The 22,649-nt window shown below is 41.9% G+C and overlaps 1 long non-coding RNA gene across 1 annotated transcript; it reads left to right on the top strand.

Annotated features, from left to right (window-relative positions):
* Window positions 1–10,688: 10,688 nt before the first annotated feature.
* On the top strand, window positions 10,689–21,249 carry LOC113063463 (uncharacterized). The gene is made up of 3 exons (XR_003278690.1): window positions 10,689–10,725; window positions 14,744–14,962; window positions 19,836–21,249. It is a non-coding gene; the product is annotated as an uncharacterized LOC113063463 (long non-coding RNA).
* Window positions 21,250–22,649: the final 1,400 nt, after the last annotated feature.

Below are 22,649 nucleotides of genomic sequence, written 5' to 3'. Positions count from 1 at the left end.
GTGGCATGAATGCATTTACACTGAAATGATAACCATACTTTGTTATAAGGGCTGAGGTGGATCAGTGTTATTTAGTCAGGCTTTCATGCAGCATTATGTCTCGCCACAGATTTCTGAGCAGGCACAGAGCAGCTTTAACTGTGTAAAGATGCCCTTTGACTGAAACTGTGCTGGATGTACTCATGACCTTCTGTTTCTGCTCATGTAACTGTGTGGTTTGGTTATTGTGGGTGATTCTTCTCTGTTCTCTTCATTGTATGCAGTCAAGTTAGTTCCACTTTCTGGGATTTGAAAGTAAAAACACATCGAAATACAAAAGATCTGTTCTCTCTCTCATTTTTTTTACACACAAAAAATGGGAAACAACAATTATGGCAATTACATAAGAGTAGCTATTATAAAACAAGATCAGGTCTTTTATAGTCCTTCAGGTAAGTTCACAAGGTCAGAACCTAGGAAACACAAAACCTTTTACAATTTTTCACAATGTTGTATTTTGGTTGCAGTTAGGTAATGATGTAGTACAATGTAAAAAAAAAATAATAATAATAATAATAATAATAATTATGTTTTATGATTTTTTATTATCCCATTAAACACTGCTTTTGGATCACCTGTTTGTGTGCGTTGTGACAGTAAACAGCAATCCATATATATATATATATATATATATATATATATATGTATATATATATATACATATATATATATATATGTATATATATATATATACATATATATATATATATGTATATATATATATATACATATATATATATAAGTATATATATATATATACATATATATATATGTATATATATATATATATACGTATATATATATATATATATATATGTATATATATACGTATATATATACGTATATATATATATATATATATATATATATATATACGTATATATATATATATATATATATATATGTATATATATATATATATATATATATATATATATATATATATATATATATATATATACATATATATACATGTATATATATATATATATATATATATACATATATATATATATATATATATATATATATATATATATAATTTTTTTTTTTTTACCAAAATGTAACTTCTCTCTTATATGGATTGCTGTTTACTGTCACGACGCACACAAACAGGTGATCCAAAAGCAGTGTTTAATGGGATAATAAAAAATCATAAAACTTTCCAAGCAAAGGTCAAATTCCAGCAAAGCAGTCCAAAACAAGAAACAAGACAAAAACCAGGAAACACGAAAAATACTGAGTGGTATTGACCAAGGAGTCCATGACAATGACAGAAACAACCAGGGTATATGTAGAGAGGTGCAAACAATGTGAGTGGGAACAGCTGAGTACAACGAAGTAATTAATCCAGACAAAGGCTTGTGTGAAATGCAGGACTGAAGTGGGGTGAGGATATGGGGAAGTGAGACCTCTAGTGGACACCCAGGGATACACAGACCAGACACTGTGATATTTACTAGATATTATGTGTTCTCTTCAGACTTTAGTGTATGCACATATCACTTAGGGACATGAACACTTGAAAACTGCAAGAATATTGAACTTTTATAAAATTGAACTCAGCACTACCTTAGAATTAATCAGTATTGAATGAATGATTAACTACCTCAATAATAACTCCACCTACTGATATAACAATGTAATTAAAAAACAGTTTCTCAAAACAATAAAAAACTTATTAAATAATAATAATTAAAAAATCTAAATATATGATTTATAAGCATTTGTTTCATTGCAAAAGTAGACTGAAATATAATTATTATAAAACAACAATTGCAGTTTGGTCTAGTTTGTTTTCGTTGAAGACAAACGTGATATTTACATGATATAATTATTTTCATTTATTTTTTGAGTACTTTATTTATTTATTTTAAATGTAAAAAAATGTTTGTACTACAATATTACTAATCCAACATACAATTATTTTAACCTAAGTGGAAAACTGCAATTGGCATGACAGTATAAGTAACAAAACGGCGTAAAAATGTAATGTTTTGGAAAGTCTGCTCGTCTATGTATCTGTTAAAACAACATTAAACATTAGCAAAACTGTATTATTTTTAAGACCAATATTGAATGGCTTTAAACGGTACTAATATTTTTCTTGTTTATAAGTTCCACTTGTGATGGGTATTGAAGAGAGGGGACTCAAATGCGAGGGCAAAATGACAGTCTTTAATCCAACAAAGGAAAGCCACAGGAAAATTCAACAAAGGAGTACAAAGATGAAAACTAAGGAAGACCCGAAGGCTGGGTTAAACTAACACAGGAAACCTCCGTGGCTGGAACTACCAGAAGGCTGGCGAGGTGGAGGCTTTGACTGGGCTCAGGGGAGAGCCGGGGATCGGTGCTCGCAGTGCGGGGCGGTAGCGGCGTAGAACAGCAGGTAAGGTTCTGTGGGGTATAAAGGGTGAGCACAGAGAGGTACAGGTAGCGATAGTAGACAACTAACTTCACCCCGACTAGACAGGACAGGACAGGACCAAGACAAACTGCTAACACGGACGCCAAAGGCAACGGCTTCATTCGGAAGTAACAATCTGACAATGAGACACGGGAACGAGAGGGTAGAAGTAGCCCAAATAACAAGGCAAGATGAGAACCAGGTGGAGGGGGAATTATCTTAATGAGAAGTGAAGACAGCTGTGACACATAAGCGAAGAGCGAGGGAGACAGGAGGGGAAAAACCAGCAGGGGGAGACAGAGGGAGAAGAAGAGAGAGATAGAGACAGGATCATGACAAGACCATGACAGTACCCTCTCCTCAAAGAGCGCCTCCAGGCGCTCCAGCGGGGAAATGCTGGCGAGACCGGAGGAAATCATCAATGAGCGAGGGGTCCAGGATATCCTTAGGGGAGACCCAACTCCTCTCCTCAGGACCATACCCCTGCCAATCGACTAAGTATTGGTAACCACGACCCCGACGTCGCCTATCTATGATCCTGCGGACGGTGTAGACCGGGGAGTCTTCGATACGAACGGCAGAGAAGGATGTGGGAGGGGGGGAGCGAGAGGTCGGTTTAATGCAGGAGACGTGAAACACCGGGTGAACACGACGAAGATTATGCGGCAACCGGAGTTTGACGGCGACAGGGTTAACGATCTTGATAATGCGGAACGGCCCGATGAAGCGGGGAGCCAGTTTACGGGAGTCAGACTGGAGGGGTAAATTAGATGTAGAAAGCCAAACCCTCTGACCCGCGGCATAGCGAGGACTCTTGACACGCGATTTATTGGCAGCCACGCACATGCGTCTCTTAGAACGACAAAGTGCGGATCTCACCCTCTTCCAGGTTCGTTTACAGCGACTGATAAAGGTCTGAACGGACGGGCAGTGAGAATCGGTCTCTTGGGACGAAAATAAGGGCGGTTGATAGCCGAGGCAACATTGAAAGGGAGAGATACCAGAGGCTGAGGAGGGGAGGGAATTATGAGCATACTCAGCCCAGGAAAGCTGTTCGACCCAAGATGAGGGATTGCGAAAGGCTAGACTGCGGAGCATGCGGGCAACAATCTGATTGGCTCGCTCGGCCTGGCCGTTAGTCTGTGGGTGAAAACCCGAGGAAAGGCTAGCAGTGGCCCCTATGAGACGGCAAAATTCTTTCCAGAACTGCGAGGCGAATTGCGGACCCCTATCGGACACGACATCGGTGGGCAACCCGTGATACTTAAACACATTATCAATCATAATCTGGGCCGTTTCCTTCGCAGAGGGAAGTTTGATAAGAGGAATGAAGTGCGCCGATTTTGAGAAGCGATCGACTACCGTCAGGATGACAGTCTTGCCGGCTGAGGGCGGAAGACCGGTGATAAAGTCGAGAGCTATATGGGACCACGGGCGAGAGGGAACAGGTAGCGGTCGGAGAAGACCAGCAGGCGGAGAGTTGCCTGCTTTGGTTTGGGCACAGACAGAGCAGGCAGCGATAAAGCGGCGCGCATCACGTTCTAAAGAGGGCCACCAGAAACGCTGGCGGATAAATGCGACAGTGCCTCGAGCACCGGGATGAACCGCTAGTCTAGAAGAATGGGCCCATTGAAGGACCGCTAATCGTGTGGGAATGGGGACAAAAAGGCTGCCCCTAGGGCAGTTACGGGGAGTAGCGACGTGAGAGAGAGCGCGTTTAACCTGTCTCTCGATCCCCCAGACCGTAGCCCCCACCACCCGACCGGAAGGGATAATTTCCTCTCGGGGGGTGCGGCCGACCGAGGGATCGAAGAGTCGAGACAACGCATCTGGTTTACCGTTCTTAGAGCCCGGGCGGTATGAAATGACAAAATCAAAACGCGTAAAGAAAAGGGCCCAGCGAGCCTGACGCGAGTTCAATCTCTTGGCGGAGCGAATGTATTCTAAATTGCGATGATCCGTTAAAACAATAAAAGGGACAGAGGATCCCTCTAACCACTGCCGCCACTCACCCAACGCCAGGCGGATGGCGAGGAGCTCTCGATTCCCGACATCATAATTACGTTCAGCGGGGGAAAGGCGGTGGGAGAAGTACGCGCAAGGGTGTATCTTATTATCTGACGCTGACCGCTGGGAAAGAACGGCTCCCACCCCCACCTCGGAGGCATCGACCTCAACAATAAACTGTCTAGAGCTATCTGGGGTGCGGAGGATGGGTGCGGACGTAAAAAGGGTCTTTAGCCGGTCAAACGCCTCCTGCGCAGAACCGGACCAACTGAAACGAGACTTAACCGAAGTGAGGGCAGTGAGTGGCGCGGCCACCTGACTGAAGTTGCGTATAAAGCGGCGATAAAAATTAGCAAAACCGAGAAAGCGCTGTAGCGAGACACGAGACTCAGGGACGGGCCAATCGAGCACGGCCTGGACCTTGGTAGGGTCCATTTTGATCCCCTCTGCCGAGATAACGGAGCCTAAAAACGTTATAGACGAAGCATGAAAGGAGCACTTCTCGGCCTTAACAAAGAGTCGATTCTCAAGCAAACGTTGGAGAACGCGGCGAACGTGCTGCACATGAACCTGGAGAGAGGGCGAAAAAATCAAAATGTCATCGAGATAGACAAAAACGAATAAATTGAGCATATCCCGAAGGACGTCATTGATCAGAGCCTGAAAGACAGCGGGGGCGTTAACCAGTCCGAAGGGGAGGACCCTATACTCGAAGTGGCCGAGGGGCGTGTTAAAGGCGGTCTTCCACTCGTCCCCCTCCCGAATGCGTACGAGATGGTAGGCGTTACGTAGGTCGAGCTTGGTAAAGACTTTTGCCCCCTGCAGGATATCGAAGGCTGAGGACATCAGCGGCAAGGGGTAACGGTTCTTAATCGTGATGTCGTTCAGCCCCCGATAATCAATGCATGGGCGTAAAGAACCGTCTTTCTTCTTAACAAAAAAGAATCCGGCGCCGGCAGGCGACGAGGACGGAACGATTGTGCCGGCGCTGAGAGACTCAGATAAATAATTCTCTAAAGCCTCCCGTTCGGGAGCAGAAAGAGAATAGAGCCTACCCCGAGGGGGCGTGGTCCCCGGGCGGAGATCAATAGCGCAGTCATACGGACGGTGGGGCGGAAGAGACATGGCTCGAGAACGGCTGAACACCCCTCGCAAATCGTGATACTCCTCCGGAACCCCAGTCAGATCTCCCGTCTCCTCCTGCAACACAGAAACAGAAGACACGGGGGGAACAGCCGAGGCTAAACACTTAACATGACACGACAACTTCCAAGACAAAACAGACCCCCTAGCCCAGTCAATGTGTGGATTGTGAAGTTCTAACCAAGGGTGCCCCAGTACTAAAGGGGTAAAAGGAGATTGAAAAATTAAAAAGGAAACTGTCTCTTTATGGTTGCCAGAAATGGTTAGAGTTAAAGGGATAGTCTGTTTCTGTACCCTAGGTAGGGCGCTGCCATCAAGGGCAAATAAAGAGGTGGAGTCTCTTAGCGGTGTGAGCGGAATACCTTGTTGGAGCGCCCACTTCTCATCCAAAAAGTTTCCCTCGGCCCCAGAGTCGATCAAGGCCGCACAGGAGGCTGACGACCCCGCCCACTGGAGATGCGCTGGAAGTATCGTGCAGGAAGTGGAAGGGATGGACTTAGTGGTAGCGCTCGCCAGTAACCCTCCTCCTACTGGCGAGCGTTGGCTTTTACCGGACACGAAAACACAAAGTGAGAGGCACTAGCACAGTACATGCAGAGGCGGTTAGAGATCCTCCTCTGACGCTCCTTAGGCGAAATACGCAGACCACCCAGCTGCATGGGTTCCGGTTCTGAGTGGGAGGGGCTGACTCGAGGCGGCGAGAAGAGACTCTCCTCTAGGCGATGAGCACGACGGCGCTGATCAAACCGTCTCTCCACCCGGATGGCCAGGTCGATAAGGTCGTCGAGCCGGGCGGGGATTTCACGGACGAGGACCTCGTCCCGCACCTCTGGAGACAAGCCCTCCAGGAAGCGAGCAGTCAGTGCGGGCTGGTTCCACCCACAGGTGGTAGCGAGGGTCCGGAACTCAACGGAGAAATCCGGCACGGATCGTCTTCCCTGCCGGAGTGTGGAAAGTCGACGGGACGCCTCCTCTCCGTAGGCGGAACGGTCGAAGACCCGGATCATCTCCTCCTTGAAGCGCTCAAAGGTTGAGGTGCACTCTGCCTCCGTCTCCCAGTTGGCCGTTCCCCATTCGCGAGCCCGCCCGTGGAGGAGTGAAAGAACGAAAGCCACCTTGGCCCTCTCCTTAGCATATGTAACGGGCTGGAGCGAGAATACCACCTCACACTGGGTAAGGAAAGCGCGGCACTGAGTTGGCTCACCCGAATAAACCGGAGGATTGTTTATCCGAGGCTCCGTCTGACCCGGAGGAGAATAAGAGGCGGAAGGCTGGAGACGCAGGTTGTGGACCTGGCTGGACAGCTCGGACATTTGGGCAGCCAAAGAACCGACGGCGTGTCGGGTAGCGGAGATGTCTTCCTCATGCCTCCCGAGGAGGACGCCCTGGTGCTCAACGGCGGTCTGGAACGGACTGCCACTCGCTGAGTCCATCGTGGTCAGATTGTTCTGTGATGGGTATTGAAGAGAGGGGACTCAAATGCGAGGGCAAAATGACAGTCTTTAATCCAACAAAGGAAAGCCACAGGAAAATTCAACAAAGGAGTACAAAGATGAAAACTAAGGAAGACCCGAAGGCTGGGTTAAACTAACACAGGAAACCTCCGTGGCTGGAACTACCAGAAGGCTGGCGAGGTGGAGGCTTTGACTGGGCTCAGGGGAGAGCCGGGGATCGGTGCTCGCAGTGCGGGGCGGTAGCGGCGTAGAACAGCAGGTAAGGTTCTGTGGGGTATAAAGGGTGAGCACAGAGAGGTACAGGTAGCGATAGTAGACAACTAACTTCACCCCGACTAGACAGGACAGGACAGGACCAAGACAAACTGCTAACACGGACGCCAAAGGCAACGGCTTCATTCGGAAGTAACAATCTGACAATGAGACACGGGAACGAGAGGGTAGAAGTAGCCCAAATAACAAGGCAAGATGAGAACCAGGTGGAGGGGGAATTATCTTAATGAGAAGTGAAGACAGCTGTGACACATAAGCGAAGAGCGAGGGAGACAGGAGGGGAAAAACCAGCAGGGGGAGACAGAGGGAGAAGAAGAGAGAGATAGAGACAGGATCATGACAAGACCATGACACCACTGGAATAAAGTGTCTATTTAAATGTACTAAACCTGCAAATGCTGCGTTCCCCATGACTCTTATTATCACATGCCCACAGCTTCATCTATAGGCTGAGCGTCTGTGCAGCTCTCCTCAGCTCACTATAGTCTCACACACGTGGAAACTATTGCTCAAATAAATTATTGCTGATGCAGAGAAGTCAAGGAATGCCATTTGTTAATTATATATATATATATATATATATATATATATATATATATATATATAGCTTTGCTCAGAGTGTTAAACTATTTGATTAAACATTGCTTAGTTGACTAATAAGCTGCTAAATAACTAAATTTACCCATATGAGTTGAGTAATTATAGAAATATTAAAGGTATAAATGTGAAATATTTGTTTGAAGAAAATAGTTGTTTATAGGGTTAAGTATTCTCCATGCTGCTGAGTTATGGTGCACAGTTAATTGAATGTCTTAATTAATTGTATTTGTATGAGCTGGTTGCAGGAGACTCTCTCACTGGACTGTTTCAGTGAATCATGAAGCAGGCAGCTTGCCACATACCAACCATCCTAATGGTCAAACTGCACTGCGGAAATTAATTAAAGGAGATTTCAACAGCAAAACATGTCTTTCATGTTGTTATGTGGGTATCTGTGTCCATTCATTTGATGTAAATTAATAATTAAATGAATTAAATAATTCTAAAATGCATATCAGTGTTGTTTACTGTGAATGAATGTCAAAAGATGTGGTTAACATAGCTGTGTTTCCTTGCTTGTGTTGAGTTATCAGTTTCAGTTCCTCTGCAGATATAACAAAGCCCTTCACAATGAAGACTGGAACACACTTCACTCCTAACCTGATCTTCTCAAGCTGTGTGTTTTAACAGCTGGGGGCTCGCCAGTGAAGGGGGTCCTCCTGTGACCCGGGAACAGTCCCGAGATCAGGAAGAACAGGGAAGAACTCACAGTAAAAGAGGTGAGTGTGTTTGGAAATACAGCTCTTGCCCCTGTAGGATGCTCCATTAGTGCTACACATTATTAACGTGGAGAGTGAGGGAATACTTTAATAGATTGCAGCATGCAATGAGCAAATAGATAATGAAACAGAAAGTAAAATAAAGTGTTAACGAATAAATATGTACAGAGACAATAATACAAGGAGTGTACTTTTTGTAACACAAATGACTTATTACGTGTTTATAAATGAAGCTGTTTATTGATTTTACGATTTGTTTGCTCTTATTTTCAATCACGAAAATGCACCAGACACAGGAAACATCTCTGTGTGACTTTTTGTACACAGTTCACAGCGGAATGATTTCAGTGGCGCACATGCTTCGGGTCTGCGGCACTGGCTCCTGTTGTGTTCGTGAGAGCACACACACACACACACACACACACACACACACACACACACACGCACGAGTGGTGGGTAAACGTTTCATTCATTAAAGCAAATATAATGTTTGATGTACAGCACGAGCAAAAAGTTCCCCCAAGAGGGTCATGAAGTGTGTGTGTGTGTATGTATGTGTGTGAGAGAGAGATAGAGGGAGAGAGAGTGTGTGTGTGTGTGTGTGTGTGTGTTATACAGGTGCTTCTCAATAAATTAGAATGTTGTGTAAAAGTTCATTTATTTCAGTAATTCAACTCAAATTGTGAAACTCATGTATTTAATAAATTATTTGCACACAGACTGAAGTAGTTTAAGACTTTGGTTCTTATAATTATGATGCTTGTGGCTCACATTTAACAAAAACCCACTAATTCACGCTCAACACTCCTCAACTACATCGTCTACTCTCATTCCGGTGAAACTGCGGTGGCGCAACAACACTCACACCTGTCATGCCCTTCTGGACTCTGGAGCTGAAGGTAATTTCATTGACACTGTCCTTGCAAATCACCTGAACCTTCCTGTCCTTCCCTTGTCCCGTCAGATCCATGTCAGCGCACTCAATGGCCAGGAACTGCCGCACTTCACCCACACCACTGAACCCATAAATCTTCACACATCTGGCAACCACACTGAAACCCTATCCCTGCTCCTCATGGACTCCCCTGTAGCATCTATTGTATTTGTCACGCTGTCTGGTCTCTGTTTCCCTGGGTGTCCACTAGTGGTCTCACTTCCCCATAGGCACCTCATCGTAGGCACTACAATTTCCACTAGCCTTGTCCCTTCATCACAGTAATTGCACTCCTGTTAATTGCACTCAGGTGTCTTCACTTGTTAGTCATTATCCTCCCTATGTTAAACAGTCCTTTTCTGTTTGTCTGCATGGAGTCCTTACTTTCCATCATTAAGTTTCCTCGCGTTCCTAGTCTTCGAGTTCCTGTTCCTGTTTGTTTGTTTGTTTCTGTTTTGGACTGATGTTTCGTTATAACCCGGCTTGTTTTGACTCTGATTTTGGATAACCCTATTAAACTCAAACTGCACTTGGACGTTCTGTCTCCTGTGTTCCCTTACGTGACAGTATTAGGTCATCACTGTCTGGTCAAGCACAATCCACAAGTGGACTGGGGTTCCAACACTTTGGATCTTGTCACCTTGTGGAGTGAAAGTCATGAGTCTTGTCTGGTTTCTGCTTGTCCTGCTGTGTCTGTTTCTGTCTTACAGGAGGAGACCATGGTATTGTCAAACATGCACGGGGAGTACCTGGACCTGAAGGAAGTTTTCAGTAAGTCCCGTGCTGCTTCTCTCACTCCGCATCATCCCTATGACTGTGCCATAGACTTAGTTCCAGGTAAGTCTCCGTCTAAGGGCAAACTTTACTCTCTTTCTATTCAGGAGAGGGAGGCCATGGAGAAATATATTTCTGATTCTTTGGCATCGAGGTCCATCCGCTCTTCCTCTTCTCCAGCGGGGGTGGGATTCTTTTTTGTTGGATGACATACTGATTTTTTCTTCATCTCTCCAGGAACATGTGCAACACGTCAGACGAGTGCTCCAGAGATTACTTGAGAATGGTCTTTTTGTCAAAGCGGAGAAATGCGTATTCCCTGCACAGTCTGTTCCCAGGTTAAGGCTGTGATAGATTGGCCAAGTCCAGATTTCTGTAAGGCCCTACAGTGGTTTCTGGGGTTCACCAATTTTTATCAACGTTTTATTCGTAATTTCAGCCAACTAGTCTCACCTCTGACCGTCTTAACCTCCCCCAGTACTGCGTTCAGGTGGTCTAATACAGCCAGAACTGTATTTTCCAACCTCAAGAGCTGCTTTGTTTAGGCTCCCATCTTAATAGCCCCTGATCCCACACATCAGTTCGCGGTGGAGGTCGACGCATCAGAGGTGGGAGTGGGTGCAGTTCTTTCCCAACGTGCTACCTTAGACAAGATGCATCCATGCGTGTTTTTTTCTCATTGGTTATCTCCTGCAGAACGTAATTATAACATTGGTAACTGAGAGTTGTTGGCAATCAAGTTAGCATTAGAGGAGTGGCGTTGGGGGTACCTTTCATTGTTTGGACCGATCATAAGAACGTAGAATACATTAGAACTGCCAAAAGACTAAATTCCAAGCAGGCTCGATGGGCACTTTTTTTCTGTCGTTTAGATTTTTTCTCTATCGTACCACCCGGGTTCCAAAAACGACAAGCCCGATTCTTTGTCACGTCCTTCCAAACGCCCAGTGATTCCCGAGTGCATTTTACCTGTGAGTATAGTCGTATCATCACTCGTATGAAGTGTAAGTGACATTCAGCCAAGTATGGTGACCCATACTCAGATTTTGTGCTCTGCATTTAACCCATCCAAAATGCACACACACAGAGCAGTGAACACACACACAAACACACACTGTGAGCACACACCCGGAGCAGTGGGCAGCCATTTATGCTGCGGCGCCCGGGGAGCAGTTGGGGGTTTGATGCCTTGCTCAAGGGAGGTTGAATCGAAGGTCAAGACGGCCTTAGAAGGGGTAAAGCCTCTGTCTGGGGGATTCCCACCGAATCGGTTGTTTGTGCCGGAGGAGTTACGGCCCAACGTTATTCAGTGGGGTCACTGCTCTAATGTAGCTTGTCATCCAGGGATAAGCCGCACCAAGTGCTTAGTAAAGCAACGATTCTGGTGGCCACTGATAGCTCGCAATTTTCACAATTTTGTTTTGTCTTGCTCAGTTTGTGCCAGTGGTAAGTCGTCTGACCGACCTCCGAATGGGCTTCTTCAACCGTTGTCTGTCCCTTCGAGACCCTGGTCCAACATCGCACTAGATTTTGTTACCGCCCTCCCGCCCTCTAATGGCATGATGGTCATTTTGACCGTAGTGGACCGATTCTCGAAGGCGGCACATTTCATTCCCTTGCCCAAATTACCTTCAGCCAAGGAGACAGCGGTCACTGTTATCGATCGCGTCTTCCGGTTTCATGGCCTCCTGGTAGACATGGTTTCTGGGAGGGGATCCCAATTTGTATCCAGATTTTGGAAAGAGTTTTGTAAGTTGTTAGGAGCACTGGTTAGTCTGTCTTCGCGTTATCACCCTCAGAGCAACGGTCAGTCTGAGCGAGCCAACCAAGATTTAGAGAGAAGGTTGCGATGTTTAGTCTCCAAGAATCCTTCTTCCTGGAGCCAACAACTCTCTATGGTTGAGTACGCTCATAACTGGTTACCAGTGTCAGCCACGGGCCTCTCTCCGTTTCAATATAACATAGGTAACCAGCCACCTGTTTTTCCTAGTCTGGAATCTGAATTCGCGGTCCCCTCCACTCATGCGTTTGACCTGCGGTGCCACCACCAAGACTCCAGGTGAGGGCGCACTAAGGCCAAGGCCGATCACCACCGGTCGAAGCCTCCCGTTTAAGTCGTTAAGCCTCCGTTCTGTTTCGAATAAGTTAGCTCCCAAATTTATTGGGCTGTCTCCTGTCACCAAGATCATTAGTCCAGTGACAGTCCACCTCAAACTACCTCCGGCGTAGGTCTTTACACGGGATCTGTATCTGGGGCTCTAGTTGTCCTGGTCTCCGCTGTCTTTCAGGGCAGTAGAGGTCCTTTCTAGGTGCTGATCCACCATCTGGTCTGGATATGTACTGGATCTGGGTGACTGCAGTGATATTCTAGGTATTATCAAATTGCCTGAGTTTTGAGAACGTAGCGGACATTGATGATTATAATATAAAAGGATCTCATTCAGATACTGAGGTGCTAAACCATTCAGGGCTTTATAAGTAATAAGTAATATTTTAAAATCTATACGATGTTTGATAGGGAGCCAGTGCAGTGTTGACAGGACCGGGCTAATATGGTCATACTTCCTGGTTCTAGTAAGAACTCTTGCTGCTGCATTTTGGACTAGCTGTAGTTTGTTTACCAAGCGTGCAGAACAACCACCCAATAAATCATTACAATAATCTAACCTTGAGGTCATAAATGCATGGATTAACATTTCTGCATTTGACATCGAGAGCATAGGCCGTAATTTAGATATATATTTTTTAAATGGAAAAATGCAGTTTTACAAATACTAGAAACTTGGTTTTCTAACGAAAACAACCATCAAGAGACAGAGCAACCATCAAGTCTTAGACAGTGTTCTAGGTTATTACATGCAGAGTTTATAGGTCCTTTAATTAACACCTCTGTTTTTTCAGAATTTAGCAGTAAGAAATTACTCGTCATCCAGTTTTTTACATCGATTATGCATTCCATTAGTTTTTCAAATCGGTGTGCTTCACCGGGCCGCAAAGAAATATAGAGCTGATTATCATCAGCATAACAGTGAAAGCTAACACCATGTTTCCTGATGATATCTCCCAAGGGTAACATATAAAGCGTGAAGAGTAGCGGCCCTAGTACTGAGCATTGAGGTACTCCATACTGCACTTGTGATCGATATAATACCTCTTCATTCACTGCTACGAACTGATGGCGGTCATATAAGTACGATTTAAACCATGCTAATGCACTTCCACTGATGCCAACAAAGTGTTCAAATCTATGCAAAAGAATGTTGTGGTCAATAGTGTCAAACAAAGCACTAAGATCCAATAAAACTAATAGAGAGATACACCCACGATCAGATGATAAGAGCAGATCATTTGTAACTCTAAGGAGAGCAGTCTCAGTACTATGATACGGTCTAAATCCTGACTGGAAATCCTCACATATACCATTATTCTCTAAGAAGGAATATAATTGTGAGGATACCACCTTTTCTTGTATCTTGGACAGAAGAGGGAGATTCGAGATTGGTCTCGAATTAACTAGTTATTTGGGGTCAAGTTGTGGTTTTTTGATGAGAGGCTTAATAACAGCCAGTTTGAAGGTTTTGGGGACTTATCTGTCACAGCGTGTCTAGTCTGTGTATCCCTGGGTGTCCACTAGAGGTATCACTTCCCCTTATCGTCACCGTTCATTGTTTTCAGCTGTTTCCACTTTCATTGTTTGTACCTGTCTATAAATACCTGGTTTGTTTCTGTCTTTGTTACGGAGTCCTTGTTTTTTGTCTGAGCGTTACATGTCTGTCATCTCTTGCCTTGTCTTGCCTTGCCCTGTGTTCGTGTCCTTTTTATGTTTGGTTTTGGATTTACTGGTTTTGACCCTGTGATATATAGTGAAAATTCTGCAACAATATAAACAAAAAAATTTATTTTTCATGTGAGTGTATTAGTGCTGGATATATTTATAATAGCTGAAAGTTGAAGTTATTAATTTATGCAGTTGACCTAAAGAGTTTTTATTATAGCTCTATCACTTCAAGTTAGTTGCAGGATTTAACTCTTTTTTTTTTTTTTTTTTTTTTTGCACATGTAACGTTTAAAGCTCAAAACAAATGAACATAGTAAAAGTGTGACTTGCAGAAAGAGCTACTCGTGGCTTTGTGAAAATGCTTCAAAGGTGAAAGTAGAAGAAATCTCAGTTATAGGAGTTGATTTCTTCAGTAATCTTATGTGTTGTTTGAGTGGAATCACTCACATTATTGTTCCAGTTCCATGTCAGCTATCTGTTTTCTAGTAGTAGCTATTTTTGACTCTGATTTGGTGCTGCAGCTGTATATTAATTAGCCCTTGCATAATCAAGAGCAGCCAGCTCCAGAAGTCGTCAGTAAAGCATGGGCATGTTTCTTCATTCTGTGTCTGTCAGGGGGTCTGGGATCTGCTGAAGGCTGTGATGTACAAGATTTAGACCGTGCCAAACTTCATCAGCTCGGCTGTGGTTCAGCAGCTGCTCGCAGCATGAGAAGTATGTTCCAGTCCACAGACACATGATGGTGCATCTGTGTGAAGGTGGTGGAGTACATACTGGACCACAACGCTTGTCTGCTGCCGGCGTACTTCGCTGATCAGGAAGCTGTATCCTGAGGTTGTGCTCTCACACTGAGTAACTCACTCATTCTGGCATCTGACACTTATCTCTTATCAGCAGAGATGTATAAAGTACTAGAGACCCAGACTTGAGTAAAAGTACAAGTGCTCTATCAAAAAAGTGACTTGAGTAGAAGTAGAAGTGCTCTTTAAGCACCACACTTAAGTAGAAGTACTAAAGTATTCAAAAAATTTTGTACTTAAGTATTGCAAGTAGTCTATTTTAAAATTTACTACTCAAGTACTGGAAGTAAAAGTAAACCCTTGTCAAAAAATCCTATTGGAATTTCACTTTGTCCTATTGGATCCTACTGGATTCTTAAAATCCTATTGGACATTCTGATTGATTTTAATGGAATTTCAATTTGTCCTATTGGATCCTACTGGATTCTTAAAATCCTATTGGACATTCTGATTGATTTTAATGGAATTTCACTTTGTCCTGTAGGATTTTATTTGATGTTTAGAATCTTATTGGATATTGTGTTTAATTTAATGGGATTTATTTTTTTCATGTGATCTTCTATTGATTTGTATTGGACATTGTGATTTTCAAATGGAAATTCACTTTGTCCTGTAGGATCTTCTTTGATTCTGTTAATTACTTTTTAAGAGTAACTTAACTTTTTTAGAGTAGCACTGTGTATGTGTGTGTGTGTGTGTGTATTTGTAACCCATAAAAATGCAGCCTACATATATATTTATATATATATATATATATATATATACATATCAAAATACAGTAAGGAAAATATTTTAATTGATATAATATCCGAATAAGTTAAAATGTATTACATGTGACTAAGAATTCATAAAAACACAAACATCTATAATGGTATTGTCGTGACGCTTCCCCTTTAAGAAATCCGAACGTAGTAGTGCGCGTGACACTGTAGCGTGCATAATTTGAACTAGTGATGGGATTTATGGCTCTTTGAGGGGATCCGGATCTTCGCGATCCGTTCCTTTCAAAGAGCCGTTCAAAAGAATGGCTCTTTTGGCTCTTTTTAAATATTTAGTCAGTTTTAAGAAGCCAGCTTGGGAGCATCTCAGTTTATCCTGGAAATAATCACTGGGAGGTATTATGAGGTGAGATTTGTAGTCAAATAATTAAAGCTCAGATATCACACACCAATATCTGAGTTTGAATTATTCTGAAATATTGATTATTACCTCATTTCTCATGTGTCGACTATATTCCATAGGGTTGCACAAATCCCTCTGCTTAGACAGTGACATCATTATTTTGATTTACCTTTAGTACAAAGTGTGTGTGTGTGTGTGTGTGTGTGTGTAAAACTACGTTGACTTATGTTATTCATACAATACCTACTCACAAATAAACATAAAAAACAAAGCCGGCTGCAATGAATTTCTGTGCAAAACAGCTTTTACTACAAACACTTCCACACAAGAACATTGTTATCACACAAGAACATTTTGATAGAAAACTATTTTTTTTTTAAGTAGATAAAATTAGAATAAATAAAATGGAAATGTCTACATACTACATACTATTACTACTGTAAACTTTGCAAATAGGACATCAGCCCCTTCAAGTCAATGAACAATAACAAAGTGGGCTGCAATGAATGTCTGTGAAAACAGCTTTTAGTGAAACATTTCTATACAAGTACAGTATCACAAAAGAACATTTTTAATGATTTTAAAATAAGTTTTAAATGAACACAAAATGCAATGTAAATGCATGCACAACTAATAACTAATATCATCACGCTATAAAGGGTTGGCCTGCGCTGGGTGCGCCCCTCCCCCTATAACTGTTCTGTCTCCTGGCGGAGCTCATTTGTATGAACACGCATAGGAAAAAAGAACGATAGAAAGAACGGCTCCTCTCCAGTCGCGACTCGGCTCCCATCGTTCATGTTTATGAGCCGTTCAAAAGAATCGGTTCGTTCGCGAACGTCACAACTCTAAAACGGTAACGGTCAGGTGAGGAAGCTGAGACATCGAGTGATTAACGTTGTTAAACTTGTTAAAAATGTATTGAAAGACTCTAAAAAGGAAGAAATAATGATACTTATCTGAGCTGCATCCCAAACGAACCATTTTGGGTGAAGTAATTATATCTGTTGCTGAGTTGTTGATTACTGTATCTGCTGTTTGCCATTAACTTTAGATAGCAAAAGCTAATTTAACAACTGATATTAATGAAATAATAATGTATGCCATTTATAATAAAATGTAATTGTATAAAACACTGAAGTAGCGAGTACAAAATGCCTGTTCTGCCCACATTTTGAGTGTTTTGAATTGTGCTTTACGGTTTTGTGTACGCTTTATTTGTATTGATGGATTAATATGTTCTGTTGTGCAGGTTAGGTTCTATGTTCCAGTTAAAAAGTTTGACATGATACAGTTCTCCCGTGATATTTGTGTGTACATGAAGACGCATGACAAGAGAATAGATGGCGAATAGATGGCTTTTCCGTTATTACTGTCAATCGAAGCAATGAGTCCAGAAAAATTTAGCAGATTTACCGGCGTAATATTTAACACTCGCGTTTGTCATTTCTGAAATGGTAAATGTGGATGTTTGGTCCTTTTAGATTAACAAAGATTTTCTTCAAATTGTGAATAGATTTTGTAGAGAAGCTGAGAAAAGTGCTCTCCCCTTAAAGCACAGTACGACTCGAAATGACTGAGCTGGCTTATCTAAAACCAGGAAATAATCGTGCATGTGTTCATTTGACAGAGCATTAGTGATTGCTTTGGAATATATTTGATACAATATTTTCAGTTTTTTTTTTCTCTGTTTTTACATTACACACAAATAGTACTGTATTAAATGAAATGAACAGTTTAAGTTCCCTTTGAGGTGTATTATACTGAGTTACAATATCATATTCTACATATTGTTTGATGTTTTATTGTTCTGTGTTGTGATTGTATTTGCTATTATTATTATTATTATTGTTGTTACAGTAAAGTATTATTTTTATATTCAACTTCTGGTCTCCTGTATACACTTTATATGTTCCTCCTCACTCTAGATATGTTCCTCCCTTTTTGGGTCTAGAACTGGTTTAGTGTATATTTACATTGGAAGCACAAGTGCTACATATTGTGTGTGTGTGTGATCAATTCATTACCAGTCCCTTAGAAATTTTTGCACTAATGCTGTATTGCTGCACAAATCACCTCTTATGTTTTTTACAATGTTACTGAAGGTCGTGCAACGTACAATGAACAATGTCTACATCAGGGTGAGTTTAGGCAAACTGCAAGTACTATTTGTTCATAAAACAAATACAATGGAAAAGTGTACCTTTAGAATAAAAAAAAAATCCCATATAAACAGTCACCCAACTGGATCCCATTGAAATCCTATAGGAATGATCCTACAGGATATTTATGTCTTGTCCTACAAGACTATTCCTATCAGAATCCTATAGGAACGGATCCAAAATATGATAGAAAATCCAATTAGAATCCTGTACAGTTTTCTTATTGGAATCCTTTAGGATTTTTTGACAAGGGAAAGTATTGTGTTATGTAGTTATTAAAGAAAGTAGTCAAAAGTTTGAACATATTGTTTTTACTATTTCAAATGATTAACCTAAATCACAATTCCTTTGACTAACTTTTTGTAAACAAAAAACGGTTACAGAGTTAGTTCGCCCAATTTGCAAAATTATGTCATTAATAACTTACCCTCATGTTGTTTCAAACCCGTAAGACCTCCGTTTATCTTTGGAACACAGTTTAAGATATTTTAGATTTAGTCCGAGAGCTCTCAGTCCCTCCATTGAAGCTGTGTGAACGGTCTACTGTCCATGTGCAGAAAGGTAAGAAAAACATCATCAAAGTAGTCCATGTGACATCAGAGGGTCAGTTAGAATATTTTGAAGCATCGAAAATACATTTTGGTCCAAAAATAGCAAAAACTATGACTTTATTCAGCATTGTCTTCTCTTCTGTGTCTGTTGTGAGAGAGTTCAAAACAAAGCAGTTTGTGATATCCGGTTCGCGAACGATTCATTCGATGTAACCAGATCTTTTTGAAACAGTTCACCAAATGGAACTGAATCGTTTTAAACAGTTCGCGTCTCCAATACGCATTAATCCACAAATGACTTAAGCTGTTCACTTGTTTAATGTGTCTGACACTCCCTCTGAGTTCAAACAAACCAATATCCCGGAGTAATTCATTGACTCAAACAGTACACTGACTGAACTGCTGTGAAGAGAGAACTGAAGATGAACACTGAGCCGAGCCAGATAATGAACAACAGACTGACTCGTTCACGAGTCAAGAACCGTTTCTGTCAGACGCGTCCGATTCGTGAACCGAATTCTGTGCTAATGTTATGAGACCAGGTAAACCGAAGGCTTGGAGGCTTGCAGTCATCGCCAATGACGCCATTACGTCGAGCGCAAAAGAATCGGTGAACTGTTTTCTTCAACTGGTTTATTGAATCAAACTGTCAGAAAGAACTACTGTTGATCCCGAAAACCGATGCAACCGGTTCTTGACTCGTGAACGAATCATTATCTGGCTCGGCTCGGTGTTCATCTCTCTCTTCACAGCAGTTCAGTCAGCACGCGCAGTCTTCTTAATCGCTTGTTTCGCTCAATGATGTGCCAGCTTCATCAAACCTGCGTAACATTATTATAATTGTAACGAGTAACGATGCAGCACATAAAAAAATATTGGAGTAAAAGTATTAAACTCAGCGAAAATATGTACTGAAGTAAAAGTAGGGGGAAAAAATAATACTCTAGTAAAGTACAGATACAGCCTTTTAGTACTTAAGTACAGTAGTGAAGTAGTTCTACTTCGTTACTATACATCTCTGCTTATCAGTTATTCTTCACATAATGAAACCAAAATTTGTGCTACTTTTCAGCTGTTGGGCAGCCTGATATCTGACTTCTTTGATAGTTTCTGACCGACCGCCCACATTAACTCCATCTGCAGTAGGACACATCCACACATCCTTGTCTCAGTGTCCCATGAGCCTCTGCGGCAGTTTCACATGTCTGAATGTGTTTCAGGGCGCTGCCGTCTTCTGCCAGTGGTTAATAATTCTGGGGCTATTTGTAACTCGTGGAAACTGGACCCGAGCACTCTCTGCTTCCCGCTGAGGGGCATGCTACCATACGATAAGATACCGCTCTCGACCTCGCAGAAGAACAGTGAAGCTCATGTGAGAACGGACACTGCTCATGGTTTCCCTAAATCAAAAGAATCATAAAACATGTCAAATTGTGGACAGGTGCATCCAGATAATTTGTTAATGCTGGCACAAAGATCCTGAAGTTACTGTGATTGATTGGTTAATCAGTGCACAGGGTTAATAATGATTAATCACACTTCTCATAAACACAGGATCCATGCCAGAACTGTTTGTGCTTCCTCACATAATCTTTCAGGGATCAGTTGCTAAAAGAATCAGAATCAGTGACGTAATACATCATGAAACCTTATCACATAGAAAAAATAAAATAAAATATACCATAAACACATGAATAGAAAAGAAATAAAAAAAACACCCCTTAACTCTATGACTTCACATTAAACCCTGCTTCATCATTAACGGTGATAAAGTCTGAAGAGTAACAATCCAGAATAACTCTCACTGGCACATTCACTTTTTCTGGACCACAAAAGTGATTCAAAGAGAGAAAATGGGCTGCAGCAGAGTAATTAAGATCTTTTCTTCCGATAGAAGACATAGAGACTGCGAGGACAACGAATCAGATGCCGACACATGCCGAGGCACAAGTAATAGCAGAGTGAATTCTGTAGTTTTTTTCTGGTTCTCGGAGGACAAAAAAAAAGGACGTTTTAATCCTATTATTACAATGTGTAGATTGTCACAGGGATCATTTCCATTCAGTGAGGGACTAGGAGTTAAACTCTGAAAGCATGCATGCACTAACTAGTCTTTCAGATTTCTCACATGTTTATATACAGTCAACAGAGGGTGCAGAAACAGCATTGCCTCCGGATCCGAAGATAATACCTGACATTCTGTGACAGGGCTATTTAAAACTGATCTTATCAGATTAGACACGGGTGAAAAGGATGCATTGAACACTTTGTCGACCCATTCAGATGGGTAATCTCTTTCTAAAATGGTCTTTTTCATGATTATCAATTTCCCAATAAAGTCTGATTCAGAATGACAAATCCTCCTCCCTTTTTTTAAGAGGAGGAACCAATGAGGCCCTTAGGATTTTGAAAAAACGGACTTTATAATATATATTGCATCCAGGGAGCTGAATAATGACATCACTGAATTCAATGATGAACTTCCTTTTTGCATTATTGACACACTATTATATATTTAATTATGTACAGTTGCTTTGACACAATCTGTATTTATTAAAAGTTCTATATAAATAAATGTGATTTGACTTAAAAAAAAAAAAAAAAACTACATAAATCCTTTCTAGCCTGAACCTTATTTTTAGAGTAATGTGGGTGTTTCTGTGCGAGTGTACTCATGACACAAACCATGAAGAAAAAAAAGATAAATAACAACTCTCGTTTCTCTTGAGTTTTTTTTTTTTTGTGATTTATTATTTTCTTTTTGTGCATTGCCTCTTGCAATGTTGATAAGTGAGGGACACACAAAATGATTGATATTCAGATATAATAGATAAAAAAAATTCCTTTACATTACACACACACACACACACACACAAAGCAGAGTTCAGTCTGTTAATAATTGTGTGATGATCAATAATAATAATCTTGGTTATATCAGTAGTAGGTCACGGGACACACATGGTGTCTTTTCCTGAGACTGACCCCTGACCTCCCGTCCACAGATAAGATATGACAAACTAATAATTCAATAGTATGATTTGATAAAATAATGAATGGATCCAAATGAAACAGATTTTCACCCAAACTATGATCCTTCTGTCATCATTTACTACCCCTCACATCATATTACCTTTTCTAAAATTCTTCTGCGGAACAGAAAGAAGGTATTTTGAAGACCGTTTGGTTGAAGACTTTTAGTGTTCGGATAAAAAAATACTTTTTTGAGACATTTCTGAAAATAGTTTGTCAGTGTTCCTCAGAAGAAAGGAATGACATGAGGGTAGATGTATGCAGAAGAGGATGACAGGAGTGAACGATCCCTTTCACTTGTGTTTGACTGCACTAATATTGATCTATGCTAGACTCACAGACACAGTCCAGTAAGTCACGGTGCAGATGAGTAAGGGACACACACACACACACACACACACACACCACTGTCCCTCCTTCAGCGATGATAAAGCATACCTGAGAATGAAGACAATCTGTTAATTTCAAGCCCTGATCGGCGCATGCTCTCTCTGTGTGTGTGTGTTGTGGCCATGCTGTTCAGTGTGTGTGTGTGTGTGTGTGTGTGTGTGTTGGTGTCGATTGCTCTCTCTGGGTGTTGTGTGCAGATTCTTCACTCCCACATGCAGGGAAACACCGCTCCTTGAGCACAAACCCACTTCACTATTATTCATCTCTGTCAACACGGATGCATTTGTGCTGCTAGAAGCAGAAAAATGAAAATACAGCACATTCTGATTGCACAGGAGCTGGTGCTGTTAAACTGTGTGCTTCTGAATACCCCATGAAATTAAACCAGAGCCTTGTGTCTTTTAGTTTAGTGCTAATGTCTATTCATTTTGAGCTCATCGACCCCTAAACACTGATAAATGCCACC

Source organism: Carassius auratus, chromosome 45, assembly GCF_003368295.1.
Source record: "Carassius auratus strain Wakin chromosome 45, ASM336829v1, whole genome shotgun sequence".
NCBI classification, from domain to species: Eukaryota; Metazoa; Chordata; class Actinopteri; order Cypriniformes; family Cyprinidae; genus Carassius; species Carassius auratus.
Note: the sequence above shows the minus strand (reverse complement) of the source record. Positions and strands in the feature narration are given on the sequence as shown.